Raw genomic sequence first — 6,710 nt, forward strand, 5'->3', positions numbered from 1 at the left:
CCATCACATTGAGACCATATATCTTATTTCATGTATTATAGATCCTCCAGGATGCCAAAATAATAGCAGAGAGAAATAGGGCTTCCTAAATCTCTTCATCGAGCTCTATTTCTTTCTCAAAAAAGAGGACAACCACCATTACAGGTAACTCTCTCTTCAGACTTTGTGTGTGGTCCTGGCATCAGGAGTCACATACCACTTCTATCAGATTCTTCTAGGGAGTAATCAAAGATGCTACTTTACATACCAGATCTCTGGCCTGGATTCTCGGGAAATTGGGATATTGACTCTACATGTTTAACAAGATTCCCAGGTAATTCTTGTGATCCCATAGTTAAGAACCACTTTTGTATGGAATGTGGATTGTGGTTGAGTGGGTAAGGCAGACTCCTTGTCACCAGAATAAATACCAGTAACACTGGTACAAATACTACACACAAATACTACAAATACTCAATGTAACGTTTGGATATGTCTGGCAGCCTCACAGAGAACGAAGTGAGCATCTTTTACATGTTATTTAAAAGACCACAAAATATCTTCAAAGGTATTTAAATATATTTAAAAATTTCAAAATATCTTTCTCTCTGGTTATCAAAGTAGTAAAATCACTACACTATAGAGTTACCATCATCATTGTTGTCTTCATTATTGTTGTTAGTCTTGAAGGTTCTATTTGAAATTTGGCTGCTCTTTCATGAGACATTGCTTGTAGAGATTTGAAAGCACAGAGCTCTGTAATTCTGTCTTCAAAACAAATATGTCCTCTGCAGTGTGGTCAACGATCAGCCAATTTGGGGACCCTCAGCAAATGTACCATAAGGTAAGTGAGCTGCTGACATGGTCAGACAACATGCCACCAGAAAGTAAAAGTTGGGAAGGGACAAGGGAATACTTCATGGAGGCAGAGAACAAAAACAGGCAGTAGCCACACATTAAAGCCAAGTTTTGTGTTTTTCATGGTTTTGTTCCAGCCCATACCCTACTGTCTACAAGAGATTCACTCACATCTACTAACTGACCGAGGTGATAAATCCTCCACCTGCTTCTAAGAAAATGCTTGCACATAAGTGTAGGATGTTTTTCTTACAAGAAATTTTATAAGAAACTCATGGTTTCAAAAAAAGAGAAAAAGAAAGAAAGAAAGAAAGAAAGAAAGAAAGAAAGAAAGAAGAGAGAGAGAGAGAAGAGAAAGAAAGAAAGAAAGAAAGAAAGAAAGAAAGAAGAAAGAAAGAAAGAAAGAAATTCATGGTTTTCTCTATACAAAAGGAGAGGAATTTTAACACAAATCATAAAAATGAGCTCTTATTTTACCACCAGCTATCACGTGAATCTAAGCGATTTCTAAAAAGAATCATGCCTTTTAATTTCTTGCTGATGATAACAGTGGTGCATATTCTATGTCATGGATAAATAACGGATAAATACCAATATATTTACTTATATAATTTACATATTTTATAGAATATATTACACATATTTATATAATTATAGAAATGTGTAAAATACCCTTCTGAACCTATGCAACTAGGTTCAGAACAATGTACAATTGTTCTTCAACTATGTTTACTAAATAACTTAGGCATTTCAAACACCTAAGTTTGAAATAAATAGCTTAGGCATTTCAAATCTCATTGAGATTCACATCAAAATTGAATATTGTTTCCTCACCACAATATTCTCAATTGTAACTGAGATATACAGGAAATTATAAAATATTCAAATAAACAAACCACTCTATAGTTTTAGAATGATCCAGTAGATTTTGTTATTTGTTTCGTTTTCTTTTTGGATGACTGAATATTACTAAACAAAATTAAAATTATGCAAGAATCAAACACAGTTGCTCCACTGAAGGGCTTTACAAAGTTTATTGGATTTGACAGATTATTTTGAGAGCTAATTTAGTTTTCATTGGACAGGTACTACATCTATACTAAATATAGGCTGTGATGTGTTTTCCTATGAAATATGTTTGACAAAAGAAGAGATAAAATGTTAGCTTAGATGATATGTGAAAAAGAATTTGGGTAAGTGGGGATGTATCCTGGGTATTAAAATAGACAAGGCAGAGAGAGAGGATAGGTAATTAGATCCTTACAAAACCATTTCGTAAGTATGCTTTTGTATTGCTGAGAGAAGACATTTATCCCTCCTATTTCTGCTCTGAAGGAAGGCTCACATGGTCAACAAAACCAGCATTTGCCATCAGTCACAACACCTGCGTTAGTATGGCTGCAGTAAGTTGTGCTCTGGTAAAATACAATCCCAAATCTTAGTGGCATGAAAGAATTACATTTTATTTCTCTCTAGCTCTGTCCATCATGGGTTTGCAGGTGGCCCCACTCGGTATCATCCACACTCTCACTCTGGGATGATCCAGAGGTGATAGACTCTTTCTGTACTTTGCCAGATTCTGCAACATAGGGAAAGAGACCTCAAGGTCCCACACTGGCAACAAAATCCTTGGCCTAAAATTATATAAGTATTTTCCCCATAACTTCCTTTTTTTTTTTAAGATTTTATTTATTTATTCATAGACACAGAGAGAGAAAGGCAGAGACACAGGCAGAGGGAGAAGCAGGCTCCATGCAGGGAGCCTGACGTGGGACTCGATCCCGGGTCTCCAGGATCACGCCCCAGGCTGCAGGCTGAGCCACCAGGGCTGCCCCTCCCCATAACTTCTTAATTGGAATTGGGGACATGGCTCCACCCAACAAGAAGGGAAGCAGGGTTTGAAATTCTCCCATGTGCCTGGATAGGGAGAGATGAAATATTTGGAAAATCCATGATTACTATAGCATTTAACTCATTGTTACTGCCTTCTAAGAAACTGGGCCATTGACTAGTCATGAAACTGAGTTAGGAACAAATGGGGCTAGGCTGGGCTAGGTAGTGGGCCACAGAAGCAGGCTCACAAAAATCTCAAAAATGCTGAGGTGTAAGGAAACCAGAAATAAGGGAACAAGCCAGACCACCCTGCATTAGGTGAAGGTGAGAAGGGTGTCTTTTATATGACAGTCATCTGTGACCAACAAAGACCAGACCACAAAGAGGAAGTAAGCCATTAAAGATGCTATCACTAGTCCTACTCAATGGTGATATGGATAGAGACGTTAAAAGGATTTAGGTTCCCTAGTTGGCTTTCAGTAAAAGACCAACCCTACAAGCCCTCAGTGGCAACTCTGTCCGGACTCCTCTCACTTCTGAGAGCTTTCTCTGTATCTTTGCTTAATAAACTTCTATCCCTTTACTCACTCTCTTTTGTCTGCGAGATTCATTCTTAGACTCTGTGAGACAAGAACCAAGGTCTCCCGTATCAAAACCATTAAGTAAGGGAAATATTCTTTGACTGAACTTTTAGCAAAATCCCATTCTTTAGTTGTAGCTTTAAAATCCTATTACCATGCTGAAAACTTTTGGATAAAACAAAAAGAAAAGTAAATTTATTATGCTGAATGGGAAGGTAACACACACACACACACACACATATACATATATGTGTGTATATATATAAAGGAAAATGAATGAACTTGAGAAGCTTTGATACAAAATTAAAACACTGAAGAACTCTGAAAGAGTAAATATATGTGGATATGTATACATACCCACGGTGGAGTGATGTACCAAGTATCTGGGGGGAAAAATTTACATTTTGAAATATCATATCCTTTTTCATGAGAGAGCAAAGCCACATGGCCTGACCCTCATTGCCAAAAAATTATTAATTAAAAAAATTAAGTAGAAATTATGGTTATTTCTATAATAGAGGATTTAGAAACTTTGTTAAGGTTCTTTTTCTGTCCACAAGGAATCAATAATGTATTTTATATAACAAATATCATACATATGTGTCCACATTCAAAAGCATAGTATGAAAATGGGACTTTATTTATATAATCCTATACAAAAATTTTCCTTCATGGAATTCATTTAATTACTACCAAAAAATTATTGTATGCTTTTACCTTAAAAACAACTGTATTATGTTTCCATTTTAACTGAAAGTTGACATTCCCACAGCACACGTATGTATGTCCATTTATCTATATGGATAATCTATATTTATCTCCAGAAAGAGATTAAGACAGAGAGAAGACAAGGGGAGAGAGGATGACAGGGACAGGCCAAATAACAGACTGAAATATTAATATAGTGAATATAATACTTAATAATTCCTCACTAATATGCTTTTTTTCATCTTGCACAACTCTTTTTTAAATGTTTTTTTCTGTAAACTGAGTAGCTGCAGCATTCACATAAAATACAATGTGTGGAAGTATGTTAATAATGAAACACAAGAACAATAAGCTTGTAGCAACTGTATAATACCCTAGGAATTAATGAAAAACCTCAAATGGGGAGATAGGATAAGAATTAGTTGCGTTTGCTTTTGACATCTCATTGAAATGTCAAATAAGAGTTTAAGATATCAGAAATTATACCCAATCAACAAAATAGCTTATTTGCTGACTCTGCAGGGAGAAAGGGTAGGTTGGCATTTCTCCCAGATTCTCTACTTTGTGAGGATTTATTTTCAGAACTGGAAAGGAAAAGACTATGTTGGAGAATCAAGTTTATTATTCACTAGTTTTCACATCCCTACTTCACACACACACACACACACACACTCACAAACATATAGATCAAATTATCAAATTGGTCTTTTAACAAAATCATAGCGCTTTGTTGTAAAAATAGACAAGTGACTATATCTCTTTTGTTCATCTTGTCAGTCTGATTTTTAAAATGTTTTAGAATTATATTCCAAATTTTTTTTGTCAGTTCCAAAATAGCACATACCTAGTACTGAACTGTTATGAGTCCAGGTTGAGAAGGAAAATCTACATCTATATGACATATAAACTCTCCAGAGCTGAATTCCAAGTTATCACTAAATAAATAATTCCTTCCTTAAAAAGGTGACATTTGATAAGAACCTTGATAAGAATCATGAAGAAAGTGTCAAGTGTCAAATATTTGAGGGCCTCTCAATAAGGATGGAGGCAGGAAAATTTAGGAAAGCACTTATCCAGTCTGGCTGAGAGACTGAAATAGAGAAAAATGAACCACTTTAATGTGGTTCTGTATTCAGGGGTTTTGTTTCCATGGATTGGCAATAGTGAGCCATAGAACAGTTTGGAGAGGTGAGTAACTTGATTAAAGCCATTCATAGTGCTTTGTGTTTTCCTTAACCAGGGAATTTTTAGTTGAATGAGTATAGGGACTATGCTGCTTTTGATTATACAGATCTATGTGTGTTATATGTCACAGGACACGTCACAGGACACGTTACATAATAGGGTGTCAATTAACATTTGTTTTTAAGATTCTATTTATTTATTCATGAGAGACACAGAGAGAAAGAGGCAGAGACATAGGTAGAGGGAGAAGCAGGCTCCCCACAAGGAGCCCCATGCGGGACTGGATCCCAGGACCCCGGGATCATACCCTGAGCTGAAGGCAGATGCTCAACCACTGAGCCACCCAGGCATCCCTCAATTAACATTTGTTGAATGCTGAATAAAGGAAAAATACTTTAATGATTACATGGGAGATGGATTAAGATGGTGGAGATAGAAATGAGGACAATTTATGGAAAATTTGAGACATGTTTTGAATAGGAAGGACATAGTGAAATATGTGATGACTTTGTCCAAAACCATGTTAAGTACGATAGCTATTAGCTGCACAAGGCTAAATTTTAATTAAGTAAAATTACATAAAATTTAAAATTCTTGGCAGCCCCGGTGACCCAGCAGTTTGGCGCTGCCTTCGGCCTGGGGTGTGATCCTGGAGACCCGGGATCGAGTCCCACTTCGGGCTCCCTGCATGGAGCCTGTTTCTCTTCCTCTCCCTCTGCCTCTCTCTCTCTCTCTCTCTCTCTCTCTCTCTGTCATGAATAAATAAATAAAATCTTTTTTAAAAAATTTAAAATTCTACTTCTACTTTTTAGTTACATCAGATAATTTCAAATGCTCAGTAGTTACATGTGACTAATATCTACCATATTGGACAGCACAGATATAGACCATTTTCATCATTGCTGTAATATCCATTGGACAGTGCTGGTCTAGATTACGCTTTGGGAGGAATTGGCCTTCCTATAAAATTGCCCATTACTTACAATATTTCTTGTTTAATGTATCTTGTCCTTTGAAAATATGTTACTAGAATATGCTGCTTAAGCAAAGTGAAAGCATTTTAGACATCTACGAAGAACAGAGGCAAGTAAAAATATCCCCTTTTTGAAAAAGTACAACAAAGACACTAATCGAATCATGCTGATTCCATTTGGATTAAGGATAAAGTCCTAGACTGAGCATATGTAAACATCCTAAATTCCTTTTATGGCACATGAAACTTCACCTATTTATATATTAAAGATTATTAAGAAGGTAACAGTTATCTTCTACATTATGCCAAAATGTTGTCAATTTCAGAGGAAATATCAGTTATCTTGATACATATTGACAGAAACAAAAGAAAACATTTAGTAACAATAGTAATTCCATAAATTTTTCCTGCTTTTATTAGTTTCTTGCTCTTTGAAAAAAGCAGTTAAAAAGAGAAAGGAGAATGACACACACATGTGAAGTGTCTGTCTTGTCAGTAATCTGGCCTTGGATAGACTGAGAGCAGTAATTAGGCTCCTCGGGGATTTGGATACTGAAGTAAAGTCACCATAAGGCTATATCTACATTTCAATA

This window comes from Canis lupus, chromosome 34 (genome assembly GCF_011100685.1).
Source record: "Canis lupus familiaris isolate Mischka breed German Shepherd chromosome 34, alternate assembly UU_Cfam_GSD_1.0, whole genome shotgun sequence".
NCBI lineage: Eukaryota > Metazoa > Chordata > Mammalia > Carnivora > Canidae > Canis > Canis lupus.